The following is a 20524-nucleotide window of genomic DNA, read 5'->3' as shown; positions in this document are numbered from 1 at the left end:
AGACCTTCTGTGTTAGCCTGTACTTCGGAGAAGTAGATACCAAACAGGAGAGGACCCAGGACTGAACCCTGTGGTACTCCACTTGTCACTGGTCTGAAGTTGGATTTGGAGTCTGCTACTTTCACAGTGTGGGTTCTGTCAGTGAGCCAGTTGGCAGCCCATCTTGGGACATAGGGATTTATACCTAGTTTAGTGAGTTTATCTATAATTCCAGAGTGGGGGATGGTGTTGAAAGCCTTGGCAAGATCTAGATAGGCTGTGTGAACCACCTTACCCTTGTCTACGGCTTTGGTGACTGCTTCAAAGAAGTCTATCAGGTTTAGGAGACATAATCTGCCTTTTACAAACTTGAACTGGGAGAGGTCCAGAGTTTGGAGATTACCAATGTCTTTGTTTATAAGTTCCATGATGATATGTTCCATGGCCTTGCAGACCGGGCTCATCAGGCTAATGGTGCAGTAGTTCCCGAGGTCTGTGGTGGCTCCCCCCTTGTGGAGTGGGATAACCATCACTGTGGGCCATTCAGTGGGCACAAAGCCTGAGGTGAGGCTATGACTGAACATGGTACTTAGGTGGGGTGCCAGTTCGTTCTGTAGTTCGTGTAGAACACAGCCTGGGATGTTGTCTGGTCCCATGGATGCTGTGTTATTGGCTTTGGAGAGTGTGGTTTTTACCTTTGCAGCCATGATTACAGGAACTTTGCATTCTTCCGGTATAGAGATGGGCCCTTTAGGGGGTGAGAGGGGTGTAAAGTTAGCACTGAACCTATCTGCCAGGATGTTGGCAATATCAGTTGGGTCTGTATATTTAGTGCCATTGTGCTGTAACTCAGAGCAGATCTGAGTGTTACCATTGAGATTCTTGACATAGCTATAGAATGCTTTGTAGTTGTCTTTAGAATCAGTGGCGATTTTGTTTTCATAACTAGCTTTGGAGGATTTTATCAGGGATCGCAGCTTCTTACTGAGGCTGACCATGGAGCTCCTCCACTCATGGGATTTTACTCTCTTTTGCAACAGTTTCTTCCTTCTGTTGTACAGTTTATGGCAGGGGACCACCAGATTGGCTTCCTTTTTTTGGAGGATAGCGTCTTGGTTCTGTTTGGGATAGCATGATCCATGCACTCGTGTAAGTGCTTATAAAGTGCAATTGTGTAGGATTCAGTAGTCATAGCTGTATTGTCCATCTGTATGGGTGTCATGAAGTTCACCACTTCTGTCTTAAGAAGCATGAAGTTGGCTTTGGAGAAATGTTTTACCGTGGTTTCCTTAATGGGGGGTGGGGGCAGGATGTGTCTATCAAGGGTGATTAGCTCATGGTCAGATCGGACCAATGAGGCGTTGACTTCAGGTGTGGAACACCGGTCACTCATGTTAGTAATGACTAGATCTAGGATATTGTTGCCCCTGGTGGGGGTGTGGATAAGGTGATCCAGGGCATTGGAGTTTATGAATTCCAGAAAGGGTTGAGCGAAGGAGTTGGTACATGAGTAGTTTTCCCAGTTAATGGTGGGGTAGTTGAAATTGCCCATTATTAGGGTGTTTGGCTGAACCCTAGTATTTTCCAGTACATCAATAAAAGAGGAGTAAGAATCCTGGGGCATGGTGGGGATCTGTAGCAAGCTACAATTTGTATTGCAGTTTTGCCCAGAGTTAGTTGCACTTGGATAACCTTGGATGCATTATGCTGAGCAACTAGCCTGGAGGTGTGGATATCCTTAATGAATATGGACACACCTCCGCCTTTGGTGTTCCTGTCCAGGTTACATGGCCGAAAAGTGTGGTATGAGTTATAGCCTGGTAGTGCAGGGGTGCTCTTTGGAGCCTTGAACCAGGTCTCAGTCACTGCACAGATATCAATGTTCTCCATTTTAAGGAGTGCCTTGAGTAAGTGCATTTTGAGATTTAGACTTCTAGCATTGAGTAGCACCACCCTCAGTTTTTGCTTGCCTGTTCCTGTTACGATGGTGAATTTTCATTTGACCCTTGCTTATAAAAGGCACTGTAGGGAGAAAAGAACCTTAGGCAGTATCCAGAATCCCAGGGGTGACAGGTGCAGGCCATCTCTGGCAAAGCATCGTGGTCTGTCGACCATGTCATCCCAGGCAGACAGATACTGGTTCCCTTTAGAATGACACCAGAACCTTAGCCAATTGTTGAAGTCAATCATTTTGTCCTTGTACGGCGGTATCATTCTGAGTGATGGCAGAATGTTACTCAGGGCTAGGGTCATACCTGCCTGGGCTACAAGATCGGAGATCTCTTCCATGTCTCTTTTCATGTAGTCCAGAGAGGTACATCTCAGGTCGTTCACACCAACATGGACAATGACAGAGTCATATTTGTACTTGTTATGGAGTGACCTGAATTCGTGGGTTATGTGGCAGATCCTGGCACCTGACAGGAAGCTGACAGTAACCTTCTCCTTGTTTAGCCTGGTGAGTGGTACATCAGTGTGCCTGACTATAGAGTCACCTTTGACTAGTGTGTTGGGTACGTTGTTTTGCCTTATTGGCTGTGGTTGAGTGGCACGCTGTGTCTGTGGGCTGTGTGTCATTTGTGTTGTGTTGGGGGGGTGGAGGTTGCGCGCATTTCTGCTTTAGAGGTCTCTGTTGCTTGAGAAGATTATTATTGAGAGCCTCCGCGAATGTTTTTGTGTTTCTATGTGTGGATTTTGGTGGTGTAGATTTAGTGAGACTATGTGATGAGTGTGGTGTGGTGCAAGTGTTTACCTTCTCCTCTTGACTGTCAAGTTCAGTCTTGGTTGGAGAGAGCTTTACCACCAGTTTAGCTAGATAAGTGTATCTCTCACAGGTTGTAATGTTGGGTGGTAGGAGGAGAGGGTTGTCTGTGTACATGAGGCAATGTCTACATTTCCCCAAGATGCCCAGATTCATCAGATAGACAGGAGAGAACATTGGGAGCTGACCCTTGGACATGCCTGAATAAAAAAACTATTTTCCTCTAGATAAGTGAGGAAAGTGAGTACAAGAGCTGTTTTTCTCTAAGTAAGTACCAAAACTGTTTTCCTCTAGGTAATGAGGAAGGTTGAGTGCTGTAGTAATTAATAGCTTATTTAGTGCTTACAACAAGTTCTGAACAAGTGCTGATCACAAATAAGCAAATTCAAGTGCTAAAACTAAGAATCTGTATCTGGACTAAATTAGTTACAGGAAAGGGGGGGACAAATGCAAATGCGGGCTTTTAAATCAGAAAGTTGAGAGAGATGGAAAAGCTGCCCAAACGGCCAATAACTACATTTTCTGGGCCAGAACCACTCCTTATGTGGTAGATAGGTTACTTAGTGCTTACTACTCCCACTGATAAGCTAGAAGGCTTCCCTCCAACACAGAAAGCTTGGGGGGCTCAGAAGCTTACATACAGTCCTGGATACAGCAAATCTGACTCTGGACTCTACTAGTTACAGAAAAGGTAGGAAACAGGCTTAGATTTTTTTTTATACAGAAAAGTAGCTAAAACAGCAGTAAAAACAATTCAAATGCAGTGCAAGCTAGCACACTTGAGTATGTAGCAATGTTAGACCAAACAGTTTAAAAAAATGCAATTAAATTAAAATGACTAAAAACAAGTGCAGAAGGAGTCTATTAGGTAAAATGAGGTAAGGAGATGGGACTGGGGAGAGTGTCCCAGATCAAATCTACAGTGGGGGCGTGCAACTGCAAAAGCCTCCATATTTAATCTACAAGACAGGAATAGGGAGAGTGGGTAGGGGAAAAACAACACCTTCAGCAGAGATCTGAAAAATTATACAGTGAAGCAAAAATAACAGTGCACAACTCTGAAGGCAGCCAGTAATGATATAAAATTAGTCAAGCAACAATTAACAGTGCACATCTCTGAAGTGCCAGAAAAATATACTTAGCTCTGTATATCCCCAGATAGTTTGAAGAGCACTCTGTCAGGAAACAGGAAGGCTCCAGCAATGATATGCAGGCTGTTACTAACAGGGTCTAATTTTATGCAACTAATCCTTGAGATAGTCAGATAACACACAGGATGTAAAACCAGTTATACCAACTTAAGACACAGAGAAATAGGGGGAGGTGGGAAAAAACACCTTCAGCAGAGATCTGAAAAACTATACAGTGAAGCAAAAATAAAAGTGCACAACTCATCGCGGTCAGATGCCTAGAATGGGACTGTATGTTGCAAGCCCTCTTTTCTGCAGCTGTGGTAAAAGAAGCAAACAATTATGCATACCAAATTTGCACAGATTCAGTTTGTATATTATAAATTACTGGAAAATCATACCTACATATCTGTGGGGTGCGCCCATCCCTGGCTTCTTGGACCCAGGTGTCCAAGGTTCCCCACTTCCTACTTTCAGATCATCAGAGTGGTGACGACACTGCCCACCAGTGTGGGGGATACCAGTAGTGCTGGTCATGTCCCTGGCCAATTGACCCCATGCCTCAGACTTGCACTCTGAGCCCTCGTACCCACCTTGCAGCAGCCAGGGTCCATATCTCTCTACCAGGAGTCCAATAAAAACTATGGACTCGTGCACACCCGACTTTTGCACCTGAAATCACGGTCCCTCACCAACAGCCATACCCTCGGTCAAGGTCAATCTCCAAGGAATGATGGGAAATTCCCACCTATTGGCCATTTTATAGGCTGCATTCCTGCCTTTGCACATCATAATGCAACTTTCAAAAAAAAAGCATGGCATCACTTGGTATCACGCAAACTCAAAATCCATGTTTAATTTAAGCGAAGCTTAGCAGCATTGAGCTTTTCTAACCATTTCTAAATGTAACAATTATTTAATTTAGAGTCAAGTGAGGTTTCAGTCACCTGACAAAGTCTCACAGCACTATATGTAAAAAGCATTGCCACCCAGGACCTGCTACACTGTAGGTCATGACTCAACCTATCTAGCTACTGGAATGCATGGGTAACTAAAATATCTGCAGATATACTGCCCGGGTGCCTGTAAGAGTAGAGCAGCTTTGCTGTGTGGATTTGCATGTTACTAAGCACGGCAGACTGACAATAATTGAATACATACAGTTTCTATTTTTACCTGTCTAGCAGATGTGTACTGTTTAAATATGCCTCACTATGCCTAGCTAAGCAACGGGTCGCATTGTGCAGGCAAGCACATGTTAAAAAAAAATGTAATATTGAATGCATCCAGTTTCTATTTTTAGATGTCTAGCATCTGGTTTCTATTTTTAGATGGCTGTTTAGTATACTGCTCTATTCCTAGCTAAGCAATGGGCCATATTGTGCAAACAAGCACATGAAAATAAATAAATAAATAAATAAGGGGAAAATTAAAATTATTAATATTGAACGCATCCAGTTTCGATTTTTAGATGTCTAGTGGATCCCTGATGTATATTTGCACAAAACTAAGCATAGCTAAGCAACGTGATACACCATGCAAACAAGCATATAAATATAAAAAATAAAAAATAAATAAATAAATAAAATTGCAATTTAATAAAATAAGCTGTCTGTTACACCTTTCGGTCCATGTTAATGGGCCGGCAGGTAGTGTGTAGTGCTTACCAACTGTCCAGAATTTTTCTTGACAATCCAGAATTAAGGGACAGCCTATAACATCAGTCTTACATGGATTCAATATCCATGTTGCTGTGATCTCTTTTAGCAGCATGCCATAATTAATATGTATGGCATGCAGCTGAGGAGGAACTGTGGCTGTATACATGGATACATTCTGTGTAGGCTCTTCATGGAGCCTATATGGATTTTATTGTATCCTGGGGTAAGAGTTACAAAACTAAACTGAGATATTAAGTCCAGAGAAATGTAAGTTGTACTGTAGGAAGATAGAATATCAGCCATCTATCCTTAAATTATAAGTGCTTTTTCTTCTCAAAGCAAGTCACTAGCATGCATTCTATTTTGTATTCTCTTTCTTGTTCATGATTTAATACTATGTCACTGTTGAAACAAATCGAACTAATGTAAGAAAATAAAGTAAGGCATAAGAAAATGTTTTCTTTTCCCATTTTTAGCCCGTCACATTTCATTACAGTGAGAATGTACAACCAAGATACATTGCAAAACCTGTGAGATATGCACAATGTCAGTTTAGACTTGTCAAGGTAAATTAAATCTCCAAGAGGTGCAATGGGCTATTCTGACATTAAAAAGCCATTCATCTACACTTCCCTCAGTCAGGAAATAGTAATGAATAGAATTTCTATTTGACCAGCAATCAGCAAGGTCGCAATTTGAAGGAGTCCATGTAGTTGCTGGCCGTAACTGCAGTGCCATTCACTGTAATCAAAGACATCCAACTGACTTAAGTAAACCTAATCATGTTTCTCAGAGAGCATTAGCAAAAGCCTTCTAGTATCTAGAGACCTACAAGTGCAAAGACTGCAATGTGTTGTCATGCTTCTTGGGCCCTCATATTCCCAGTGCTCAAATATCTGTTTCACTGGTCTATTTCTCTCTTTGAGAATATAGTAGAATTTTCTGTGATGATCAAATCATATATTCAGATATGCAAAACAGTACTGATGCTGTAGTTAACACATATTCATATGTGTGTGTGTAGATAGATATATACATATGCATCAATATACATGCACAGAGATATATTAGTTGCATTTCCATTGTATGTGAAAAGAAAACAAAGTAAAGGCATCTATAGAGTATAGATTTATAAAAGTAAAATTGTAGTAAACAAGTTAACTAAGGGTCTTTTTTGTCTGTGTATGTGTGTGTGTGTGTGTGTGTGTGTGTGTGTGTGTGTGTGTGTGTGTGTGTGTGTGTGTGTGTGTGTGTTTGCATACTCAGTGCACATGCACATTTATATGGGTATATGTATGTGTGTGAGTATATGTGTACGTCTATCACGTTTTCATTCCATTATGGACCTGCATATTTGTGAGGTTTATCATTAAATGAAAATTCTAACTATGTGTTCTTTAATAATAGTTCAGTTTATTGAATAATAATTTTTCATGAATGCAGTTTCATCTTAATGTGACACTACTGAACACATTTGTCAGAAAAGGAATTTTTAATTCTTAAGTCTTGTTGCATTGGGCTCAAGCCACTAGGATGCTTAAAAGGAATCTCCATTACCCTTCAACCCCTATATGATCCTTCTGTTAAAAACAAGGCATAGCTGGCTGCTGGGTCCTCTAGCAGGAATAACACTGCAGAGCTGGGGTTTTTCTTCTAATGGCTATCACCCAAATCTCCTGAACATAGTTCATAGCAGATGAAAACATGAACATGCAATGACTGCATGCTTCTTCCTCTTTTTTTTATTTTGTTTTGTACCCTCCTGGGACCTTGTCTGCTGACTCCATTACTGACACCCAGTGATTCTAACAACACAGAACCCAGGCATTCCTGGGCTGGGCTGGGAATCCTAATATGGCCTTCCATTTCCCAGTGATCAGTACCTCCTTAGCACCCTCTTCTGCTGCATCTTGAGGGGTGGTGTACCTTCACATGATGGATTCCCTTCAGTTTGGTGGGGCTTACATCCATTACAGCATGGTCTTGGTTGGCTTGCAATCTGTTGGGTAACACCTAGTACTCCCACTGGTGTTATCCTTATAGTGAGCCAGAAACACATGTTTCCTCCTAAGATGAGTGAACTAGCAATGTCTGCTTGCTCACATTCTCACCAACTAGCTCCTGCAGACACCCAAGCCACTATTCAAAATCTTGGGTCATCTGTGTTGCAAAAGGGGCTTTATCCCTTTGTGCCCCAGAGGTGGCAGCTGTGTGCTTCTTATTATTTGTGCTCCACATTACACGTCTGTTATAAATCCCCACCTACAGCTACCTGACTGCAAACCACCACACCCCATTGTCTTTACTGGTGGTTAGTTAGGAAGTACAAAAACAGAGGTATGTCCCCAGAATAGGAATGAGCCTGCCACTTGTCAGCCATTCCCCTTCTTTCAGGGACCTTAATGAGTTAAGCATCTAGATGAACCATAGTTATACACATTGACATTCAAAGCACTTTAGCTACCCTGTCATGCTAACTTCTGAATGTTTGAGTTTTTGTTCATGAAACATATTTCTGTTTGTTTTCTTCTTATAAGAGTCAGTTATGAGTTAATTCTATTTCACATGTATTCCACTTTAAACAGATGGTGATGCTAAACTAAAGGGGACAGATAGTTACAAATTAAATACATTTCTGACTTACAGGAAACCGATGGAATATGAAGGAAATGTGAAAAAAGTCATATAGTTATGCAAATATTCTTAGCAATAAAAGTGCAGAATTGGGAGTAATGTATTGCATTTATGCATGCTGCATCATTTCTGTTGTATCCAGTATCATAATTAATTGTCTCAAGTAAATTAACTGAGCTTCAGCATCATTCTTGTTATTGTAATTCATTTCTCTTACCCATAAAACAGCATCCTAGATGAGGGATATCACTTTCTGAGGGACTGCTGCAAGCACAGTTTTATAAAGTTGTGTGTTAGAAGAGATTGTACAGCAGCTGTGCTAGTTATCAATCAGTCATTAACTCATTACAGCTGAGTGCGCATCCAGGCATCTCTGTAGTTACCTCCTTCTGCGCCTTTAGGTGTCAAATATGCTTGCACATATTTGCATTAATAATTCCAAAACCATGCTACATACAAGGTATCAGAATATTTTATCTTGAAGAATACATGATGGCAAACACAACTGTATTAATATTTGATCTATGTTAATGAGTATTTGTTAGAAGTGTAAGTTGATAAAAAGAAGTTATGTACACACCATAATGTTCCATCTGAGTTATTGTCCTTCATTTGTCTTCAACCTATGGGTTCCCGGATCTGGCATAGATCTGACAGCTGCATACTCAGCATCTTGATCTGAGCTCCAAGCTCCTCCCTACCCATAATGTCCCTGTCTCCTTCCTCCATTCAGATCATGTTTGCTGCACCACCTAGCATCACACCTGACTCAGAAACATTGTCCCATGCCAGATATCCATAAACAAAAAGGAAAGAGTAATAGGCATCCTGGTGATGACCATATCCTCTACTCATCATACTATCACACAGTCTATGTCAGGCAGGGGGAAGGAGGGATGGATGGTTGAAAACAAATGAAGGACAACAACTCAGATGAAACATTATGTTGAGTACATAACTTCTTTATCTGAAGTTGTCTTCATTTGGTCTTCAACCTGTGGAACAGAGTCCCCAGCTACTATAAACCTGTGAGGCCCTCATGGAAGGATATTCCAGAGCACAGTGGAGCCAAAAGAAGCCCTGTTCCTGGATATGATGTCCAACTTGTAGTGCAAGATAAAGGTATGAGATGAAGCCCAGGTGGCCGTAGAGCGAATATTGTCTAATGAAACTCTAGACCAGAAGGCAGCTGAAATAGCCATAGACCTTGTGGAATGTGCCTTTACTTGACCTGGTGAAGTCAATCCCTTAGTGGAATATGCCAGCAAAATACACTGAGAAATCCAACACGTGATGGTGACCTTAGCTACTTGTTTCCCTAAGAAGGGTTTAGAGCAAGATATGAAGAGCTGGTCAGACTTACAGAATACTTTCTTCCTGTGCAAATAAAAATGTAACTATCTGTGCACTTCCAATAAGTGCAATTTGTATTCCCCTTTGTTTTGGAAATTCGGGAAAAAGATGGGAAGATTAATTACCTGATTAATATTGGCCTCTGAAGCTATTTTAAGGAGAAAGGAAGGGTTAGAATGCAGGGATACCCTATCCTTATGAAAAATCATATAAGGTAGTTTGACTGACAATACTTGAAGTTTCAAAACCCTTCTGGCAGAAGTAAAAGCCACCAAGAAGGCCATCTTCCAAGACAAAAATTGCATATCCATAGAGGCTGCGGGTTCAAAGGGAGGTAAAACCAATGCCTGTAAACTTAAGGTAAGATCCCATGGCAGCATGGGGTCTTTCACTGATGGCCGAAGAAGAAAGGTGTCTTTTAGGAAGGCTTTACAAAGCTTTGAAGATGCTAAGGAAGCCATATTGTGCCCCACATGAAAATTAGAAATCGCTGCAAGTTGAACCTTGACTGTAGAAAAACTAGCACCTTGTTGAAAATTCCCTGCTAAAAATTCCAAAATCAATGAGACTGGAGCAGTGAAAGGGTCTTGGGAACTCTGTGAAGCCCAGATTGAAAAACGTCTCCATTTACTGGGGTATACCTTTCTGATGGAAGATTTATAAGCCACCACCAGGAATTTTTTACAGGTGAAGATAAACAGGGAGACCTGACAATCAGGGGAACTGGAGCAGCCAAGTGATGAGATTCAGACTGCCCAGGTCTGGATGGGGAATCCCTGAAGGGTGAAGAATGAGATTCGGAACTGGATCCAGCAACCATAGTGGAGCCACCAGATGAGACCACAGAGAGGGAAACCAGACTTGGCGAGGCCAGAATGGGGCAATGAGGATTACTAAGCTCCCTTGCCTGCGAGCATTCTGAAGGAATTTCGGTATTAAGGGTAGAGGAGGATAAGCATAAAGAAGACTGGAGGGCTAAGAATGAAAAAGAGCATCTCTGGGGACTTCCCTGGGAGGGGGGTTCAGAGCGAAAAACTCGCTGCATTTCACATTGGAAGGAGAGGTGAAGAGATTGCAGCAAGACTGACCCCACTTGAAACATCTGTTTCACTACTGAAGGATTCGGAGACCACTCATAGGGCATCAGAATAGATCTACTGAGCCTGTCCGCTAGAATGTTGGACCTCCCCAGAATGTGCATTGCCACCAGAAAATGGCTGGTAGAGATCACCCATTCCCACACTCTCATGGCTTCGAGACATAGGGGATAAAACCTGGTCCCCCCTGCTTGTTGATGTAGCAGACCACAGACATATTGTCCGTACAATTGTTCCTGAGAGAAGATGGGCATGGAGAGCCTGCAATGCTAGAGGCACTGCACTCATCTCCGGGACGTTGATATGTAATATGGTGTTTTATGGGGAATCATGTGCCTTGGACTGTTCTTCCCGAACAATGCCCCCTCACCCTAGCAGGGAGGCATCCATAGTCAACATGGCTAATGGGAAAGGGGAAGAAAGGGGTAACCCTAAAATAAGGTCAGGAGAATATAACCACCACAGAAGAGAGTCCCTGCACACCTGAGAGACTTGAACAGGGTGAGACAGTGGGAGATATAACATGGACCATTGGATCACAAGACTCCACTGAAAAACCCGCATGTGAAAATGCTCCAGAGGTAAGAGATTGATCATGGCCACCATGGACCCTGATGCCCTTAATATTATTTCTGCAGTTGGTGGCTAGGCTTGAAGAATGCCCAGGATGTGAATTTTCAGTGAATGGATCCTCTCCGAGGTAAGAAAGACCTTGGTTTGAATTGTGTGCAGCCAAGCCCCTGTGAAATCTAATACCTGAACCGGGGCAAGTGATGACTTGCTGAGATTGATGGTAATGCCCAACCATTGTGCTAGGGAATGAAAGTAATCCCTCGCTTGACAGAGCTGATGCCTGGAAGGGGCAGCATGGAGCCAATTGTCTAGGTAAAGAACTGTATGACCTGGAGTCTCAGGTGAGCCACTACTACTGCCATCACTTTGGTGAGCACCCTGGGGGTTGTGGTGAGAACAAAGTGGAGCACTTAAACTGGCAATGATTGGCTCGCAACAAGAAGTGGAGGAACCTCCTAGAGCGCCTGTCCATTTTGATGTGGTAGTACGCATCTTAGAGGTTGATCAAGCACATCCAATTGTTCTCCTACAGGAAGAGCAGGATAGACTGAAGGATGACCATCTGAAATTTCATTTTGGCTACTGACAGGCTGAAGATGGATAGATCCAGATTGGTCTTAGGTCCCCATCTTCTTTAGCCCTAAAAGGAATCTGGAATAAATGCCTAATCCATTCTCATTTTTCTAGCAGCTTTGTAATTTCCAGTGCTGCATCCTCCCTGTGCATGGGTGGAACATTAGGGAGGTGACTGATTAGTAGAGGTGACTTTAGAAAGGGGATTGAATAACCTCTGGATATAATTTGCAACATCCAATGTTCTTCCATGATGGACTCCCAAGCCATTAGGTGAAGCAAAAGGTGACCCCTGACTGCCTTCAGAGATGAGCAGTTGGGCAACCATTCAGGGCTGATGTGTGGGTCTGTCCAAGAAAGGTTCTCATGACCCTTGATTTCTCAGACCCCCCTCTGCCACTAGGGCAGCGTCTGTCAAATCCCCCTCTGCCCCTGGGGGAAGGTGAGTCCTGAGTATCCTGGGGTAAACTCTGAGATTTTCAGAATCACATCTTGTTGGTCCCTCACTGATTCCTAGAGAAGGATCATTGAGAGGCCAAAAAGTGGATCCCGATGGCAGACAGAGTCTTCCCATCCTTCTCACTCTGATCTAGGGTGTCACTTGCCGTCTTCCCAAAAAGGGATAAACCGTCATATGGGGCATTCATAAAAGACACCTTAAAGGGTTCTGAAAAGGCATAAAACTGGAGCCAGGCATGATGCTCAATGGCAACACCAATACCGGCAGCTCTAGTGGTGACTTCAGTTGCATGGGAGAGGAGACGTATAGAGGTGTTAGCAGCAGATGTCAGGGTGGCCATTCAGGAGAAGAAAACTTTATTGTCCTGCACCAACATGGATCCCGGTGTAGACTCAGTGACCTCCTTGACCAGGTCTAGCTGCAGTCTAATCACATGTGCCAAGTAGTTCAGTGCCCAGACAGAAAAGGTTGTTGAAGCATACACCCACTTCCCAAAATGATCCATCATCCTGAGCTCTCGGTATGGAGGGTGGACCGTAGAGCTCTCCTGAGCAAGGTCCTTCTTAGTGGTGACTGCCACCACCATGGCATCAACTGGAGATTCTTTGTGCCAATAGGTCCTATCAAAAGGGGGCTCAAAACTTTTTCAGGGTGTTTGGGAATGGGCTCCACTGTGTCTGGTTTCTTTCATGCCCGCGATGTAATCAGATCCACCAAGGGATCTACAGGAGGGGACACCCAGGAAGTAGAGGGTCCTGCGCCAAAAGCCTCCAGGAACACTGATTCATCTGACAGACCACCCCCCACGTTGGCATAGCATTTCCATGATGTCTCCGAAGGAGACATTCTTGGGGGTGATTGGGGGAACCTTCCCCTTCCTCCAAATTGGTGTCTTCAGTGAGTGACTCTGGTGGGGAGTCCAAGTATCTCCTTTTACATGTGCATTTGCAAGGAGCATACTCAGTGGTGGATTCTGGGGAGGACTCGCCAACAGCTTACTTCTCCCAAGAGGGGCCACCCTGGGGCACAAAGACAGCAGGCTGTCCCTGAGATGACAGACTGGTTGGACCCGCACCAGAAACAGATGGAGCCAGGACGGACTCCGAAGATGAGATAGTCAAGGGTCTTGATGGGATTGAGAGGACCCTCTCAACCATATCAAAAACTGAAGTGGAGTGGACCTCCAGAGAAGGTGTGATAGTCAGAGCTGTATCCCTCTCACCCAACTGGGGAGTTGGAGCAGAGCCTATGATGGCTGCAATACCTAGGGAAATGCTCTGCTCTGAAAGGTTCGGAGCCGACACTATCCTCTCAGATATGTATGGCACCAAGGCTATGGGTCTGAGAGCCAGACAGATCCGAGCAAATCACATCTGACCTGCTCAAGGCCATAGCAGGCATTGAGGTACAAGGTACCATTGGAGCTGACCCCTCAATGATGAGTGTCCTCGGATCCAAGGGTTCTGAAACTGGGGGCCAGATCAGAAAAGGAGAAATAATGATGAACACAGATTACATGCCTCCTGCTCCAGAGGGAGAGGGGGCAGGCAAAACTCCCAACTGGATCTTGGTGCAGATGAACTTCCACATCATCCTGTCCATCTCTGCTTCAGAAAGACTACTGGTAGAACAAGATGAGGAGGCCACCGATACCGGCCTGGAGTGGTGGTGAGGGAAAGCCTGCACCGGCAGTTGTATCTGAAGCTCTTCTAGCTACTGGGAATACCGAGGGGGAATCGAGCTGGGGGATACAAAACAAATGAAGCACCTAGGTGGCACACTATATCACGATAAAATTTATTTAAACAAAGAAATAAAAAGTAAGCGCTTTCACAACCTCAGGTTGCTTCATCAGACAATACTAGTATGAGTTAAAACTGCTTAAATACATACAATAAATTACTCAGTTTAAGACTCAATTAAAATTTAAAGCAATATGTATGCATTCAAAATAAGCAATGCAATGAAAGCAGCTGCATATAAAATCCACGTAAATATGTGTTTATATATATATATATATATATATATATATATATATATATATATATATATATAAAATATATAAATATAATGTATGAACATAGTATTACTAAAACCATCTTAAAAAGCAATAAAATGAATGCTAAAATCTGAAACAAATGTATGGAAGAATAAATAGTATAGTTACAATTAATGTCTAAGATGCCTTGCCTTCAAAAAGGGAACTAGTGAAGTGGTACCATTTAGACCTGGATATCTATCTGCATTCAATTTAATTATCCACCTTTGTTCTTGTTCTTCAGTAAGGTTTTCTATATCCCCTCCCCTGCTAGTTCTCTGTATGTGCTGTAGAACAAAACATTTAAATGAATGGGACTGGTTTGTATTCATAACATGATTAGCTAAAGCATTAGACCATTTCTGGTTATTTATGTCCCTCATGTGTTCTAAAATTCTCTCCTTTAGCATTCTATTGGTTTTGCCTATATAAAACGCTAAACATATTAGGCAAAAACCAAAGTAAATAACTTCCATACTTCTACAGTCATAATATTGCTTAGTATGTAATGTGAAATGTCAAATAGGATGAGTATATTCATTTTTACTATAAATGTACTGGCAGGCACTGCAGTTTCTGCATGGAAAAGTACCCTGTCTTCTGGAGAGATTAGTCATAAGGGGTTTCTCACCATTACAGAAATGTTGCTTCAGCGATGTATTATTCCTAAAACTAAATTTTGGAACTTCACCAATATTTGTAATTAAACCAGGTACTTCTTGTAGTAGGTGCCAATTCTTCTTAACAATATCTATGTACTGATTAATGTTACTTGCAAACTGGAATACTACTCTAAAATCATTTCTTGAAGTTGCATCATTATCAATTGTACTTCGGGCAGTGTCTTCTGAGCTCATATATGGTCTACATCTCGTATGTCTTAATCTCCATGCATCGGATATAGTCTTGTCAATTTCTGTACCAGAATAACCCCTATCTAAAAACTCAGTTTTAAGGTTATTCAGTGCATCTATGGCATCTTGATCTCTATTATGTAAACGCAATGTCCTATATACTTGTCCCTTTAGAACGTTTTTGGGGATGTGTCTAGGGTGCATACTTGATTTGTGAAGGCATGTATTCTTTCTTGTTGGTTTAAAATAAATATTACTCTTAATTTGTCTCAAGTGAGATTTGGAAACACTTACATCAAGAAAATTAATTTGTGTATCAGAGAATTGAAAGGTAAATCTCAAAAAATCTGTTGTTGTGTGAAGATAATCAACAAATCGTGTAATATCTATACCATTGCCTCTCCATAACATAAAGACATCATCCACAAAACGTACATACCAAAGTACCTGGTCAAAAAAAGGGTTTTGAGTAGAAAGAATATATTGTTCTTCCCAACAAACTAAAGTTAGGTTGGCGTAGCTGTTTGCACAAGAAGTGCCCATAGCCACGCCAACCTTTTGGAGGAAGAACTGGTCCTGGAAAGTGACAATGTTATTTTCTAATATAATTTCTAATAACGTGCAAATTAATAGGATCTTACTATTTGTATAGCTTTTCCCAGCTGTCAAAAACTCTCTTATCTTTTCTACTCCCCATAAATTGGGTATGCTAGTAAAAAGATTTTATATTCATTGTAAAGAACACAAATTCTTCATTTTTATCAATGGTTTCCATTCTGTTATATAAACGTTGTAAAAACATTTTAGTATCTCTAAGAACTGTATGGCAATTATCTAAAAAAAAATGTAAATTACCCTCTACAAATATTGAGAGTGGTTCAGTGCACCAGCCTGCGCCTGAAACAATAGGATGTATAGGTGGAACATATGGGTCTTTATGAATCTTAGGCAGTCCGTATATTCTAGGGACAACTGGTTTGTGCACTGAAAAATATTTGAAAAGTGATTCATCAATTAATCCAGTTATCAACAGATCAAAAACTAAAAAGGAAACCTTATCAATAATAGCATTCACAGCATATTTAGGAATATATTGATAAGTACAAGTATTCAACAAAAGAATCTCCATTTGTTTAACGTACAAATCTCTATCTAACAAAACAATTCTGCCACCCTTGTCTGCTTGCTTAATGATTAGAGAATGCAGATTCTTCAATTCATACAGAGCTCTGTATTCATCAGAAGTTATGTTACAAAAAGAATAACTATTTGAATTCAAAATGCTTAAATCTCTAAATGCATTCTCACATATGTCTAAAAACCTTTGAACACCTAAAGGAGTAGGGGGTATAAAATTACTGGGTTGCTTATATATGGGGTTTAAAACCTCAGAGTTAATTGGAAACAAACATCTTAATGACAAGTTCCTGCCAAGCAATTTTAAATCTTTAATCATTTCAGTTAACTCCGCTTTTTTGGCAGGTATAAATGAAAGGTCCTTATTTAATAAGCTAGTTTGTTCAGTACTGAGTGTAAACGATGAAATGTTTACAATCAAACCTGGTACTACATCCTCCTCTTTTTCAAATAGTGCACAGTTCTGTCTATCTGGTTGTCCTTGAACACCTTCCCTGCATTCGTGCTGCTCCTGGCACGAGCTCTGAATGGCAGGGCTGTTTTCAGAGAAAATTCTCCTTGTTTCAAGTTGTCTAAAAAAACGCTAGCTTCATTAATGTTTTCTTGTCTGCTAGCTCCAGAAATTAAAGGCATACCTGTATTATTTGATAATGTCCACTGCTCCGTTGGCTGATTAATTCCCTTGTTTAATTCGGACTTCTCTCCAATAACGACAGATGTAAAAGAAGCTGGTATCAAAGTTTGAATTATCGGTTCAGTATGTTCCATATTCACGTGCGCATGCAACAATGCCATCTTGTTGTTCGAATTGCCGGAACTAAGTCCGGAAGTGGAAGAATGTGCTACAGGATCCTGTGCTCTACTAGATGCTGCACCAATAAAATTGGAATTCCATTGATTCGATCTATTTATAGATTCTCTAGGCCATGAAAAAACATTGTTTTTCATAAAGTCCAGTTTATCCCTGTTAAGCTTTGATAATTTGGTATTCTGCAGCCTCTTTTCATATGAAATTATATTTTCTTGTAGCTGGCTCATGTATGTATATAGAAAATATATAAATATAATGTATGAACATAATATTACTTAAACCATCTGAAAAAGCAATAAAATGAATGCTAAAATCTGAAACAAATGTATGGAAGAATAAATAGTATAGTTACAATTAATGTCTAAGATGCCTTGCCTTCAAAAAGGAAACAAGTGAAGTGGTACCATTTAGACCTGGATATCTATCTGCATTCAATTTAATTATCCACCTTTGTTCATGTTCTTCAGTGAGGTTTTCTATATCCCCTCCCCTGCTAGTTCTCTGTATGTACTGTAGAACAAAAAATTTAAATGAATGGGACTGGTTTGTATTCATAACATGATTAGCTAAAGCATTAGACTGTTTCTGGTTATTTATGTCCCTCATGTGTTCTAAAATTCTCTCCTTTAGCATTCTATTGGTTTTGCTATATAAAACGCTGAACATATTAGGCAAAAATCAAAGTAAATAACATCCATACTTCTACAGTCATAATATTGCTTAGTATGTAATGTGAAATGTTGAGTAGGATGACTATGGGCACTTCTTGTGCAAACAGCTACGCCAACCTATCTTTAGTTTGTTGGGAAGAACAATATATTCTTTCTACTCAAAACCCTTTTTTTGACCAGGTACTTTGGTATGTACGTTTTGTGGATGATGTCTTTATGTTATGGAGAGGCAATGGTATAGATATTACACGATTTGTTGATTATCTTCACACAACAACTGATTTTTTGAGATTTCCCTTTCAATTCTCTGATACACAAATTAATTTTCTTGATGTAAGTGTTTCCAAATCTCACTTGAGACAAATTAAGAGTAATATTTATTTTAAACCAACAAGAAAGAATACATGCCTTCACAAATCAAGTATGCACCCTAGATACATCCCCAGAAATGTTCTAAAGGGACAAGTATATAGGACATTACGTTTACATAATAGAGATCAAGATGCCATAGATGCACTGAATAACCTTAAAACTGAGTTTTTAGATAGGGGTTATTCTGGTACAGAAATTGACAAGACTATATCCGATGCATGGAGATTAAGACATACGAGATGTAGACCATATATGAGCTCAAAAGACACTGCCTGAAGTACAATTGATAATGATGCAACTTCATGAAATGATTTTAGAGTAGTATTCCAGTTTGCAAGTAACATTAATCAGTACATAGATGTTGTTAAGAAGAATTGGCACCTACTACAAGAAGTACCTGGTTTAATTACAAATATTGGTGAAGTTCCAAAATTTAGTTTTAGGAATAATAGATCGCTGAAGCAACATTTCTGTAATGGTGAGAAACCCCTTATGACTAATCTCTCCAGAAGACAGGGTACTTTTCCATGCAGAAACTGCAGTGCCTGCCAGTACATTTATAGTAAAAATGAATATACTCATCCTATTCGACATTTCACATTACATACTAAGCAATATTATGACTGTAGAAGTATGGATGTTATTTACTTTGGTTTTTGCCTAATATGTTTAGCGTTTTATATAGGCAAAACCAATAGAATGCTAAAGGAGAGAATTTTAGAACACATGAGGGACATAAATAACCAGAAACAGTCTAATGCTTTAGCTAATCATGTTATGAATACAAACCAGTCACATTCATTTAATTTTTTTGTTCTACAGCACATACAGAGAACTAGCAGGGGAGGGGATATAGAAAACCTCACTGAAGAACAAGAACAAAGGTGGATAATTAAATTGAATGCAGATAGATATCCAGGTCTAAATGGTACCACTTCACTAGTTCCCTTTTTGAAGGCAAGGCATCTTAGACATTAATTGTAACTATACTATTTATTCTTCCATACATTTGTTTCAGATTTTAGCATTCATTTTATTGCTTTTTCAGATGGTTTTAGTAATATTATGTTCATACATTATATTTATATATTTTCTATATACATACACACACACATATATATATATATATATATATATATATATATATATATATACATATTTATGTGGATTTTATATACAGCTGCTTTCATTGCATTGCTTATTTTGAATGCATACATATTGCTTTAAATTTTAATTGAGTCTTAAATTGAGTAATTTATTGTATGTATTTAAGCAGTTTAAACTCATACTAGTATTGTCTGTTGAAGCAACGTGAGGTTGTGAAAGGGCTTACTTTTTATTTCTTTGTTTAAATACATTTTATTGTGATATAGTGTGTCACCTAGGTGCTTCATTTGTTTTGTAATATTTTCCATTTTTGCACCTTGGCTAACCTGCAGCTGTTTACTTTTCCTTTCTATATGGAGCTGGGGGAGTCTGACCTCAGGGATGACCTAACCTTCAGAGGTAGACCCGCCAGACCCGAGTGATCCAGGGATCATTTCTTGGGCCTATTCTTATGCTTAGAAGGCTTATATCCATCCCCAGGCCTTTTGGCAGAGGTTTGAGTCCCAGAGGCTGGAGCGGGGATAGCCGAGGAGATCGAGCAGAAGAGGCTTGTGCCTCAGTGGAAGAAGAGGGAAGAAGCCCTTTCAGGATTTAACTTATTTCTCCTGTCCAGTTTTGCCCAGGGATTAAACCCAGCACAGATGGAACAGAAAGTCTCTAAGTGGGCTGCTCCAAGCATACCAGCACAGAGTGTGGCCATTGGCTGGGAAAAGTTTATGTCCACAGTCAGTGCACTTTCTAAACCTGGCTTTTGGGGTCTCAGACATAAAAACATAATCAAAGGGACTGAGAAGCCCAACAAAAAGCCTTGCACACAAACACAAAAAATGCTGACAGAAAAGGAAAAGAGGGACTTTTTTTTAAACTGAAGGTAACGTGCAGTACAGGAGGGTAGAAAAATAGAAAAGGTAAACTTTAGCAGAGAAAAATAGGCAAAACAGATTAAAGAAGTAACACTTACCCAAAAATAGAGCTCGGAACATTGATTGCAATGCAAGCTGAAGTGTGACAAATGAGATCTGAAGGGAGGAAGGAGACAGGGGCATTATGGGCAGGGGAGGAGTTTGGAGCTGAGATCAAAATGCTGAGTATGTGGCTGTTGGATCCGTGCCGGATCTGGGGAGCCCAAAGGTTGAAAACCAAATTAAGACAACTTCAGATCATCATTTTTTTAAAGGCCCAAGCAACACCCACTGGGAGTTAAAGATGCACACTCAAAAGAGGAGTACTGGAGGGAATGAGTTAATGAGCATTATGATTTTTGTGAAGCCCATGCACTGGCCCAGTAATCAAGAAACCTCAATCCTCACCAC

The sequence above is a fragment of the Protopterus annectens genome, chromosome 1.part2 (genome assembly GCF_019279795.1).
Source record: "Protopterus annectens isolate FY-2018-M chromosome 1.part2, PAN1.0, whole genome shotgun sequence".
Taxonomy (NCBI): domain Eukaryota; kingdom Metazoa; phylum Chordata; order Ceratodontiformes; family Protopteridae; genus Protopterus; species Protopterus annectens.
Note: the sequence above shows the minus strand (reverse complement) of the source record.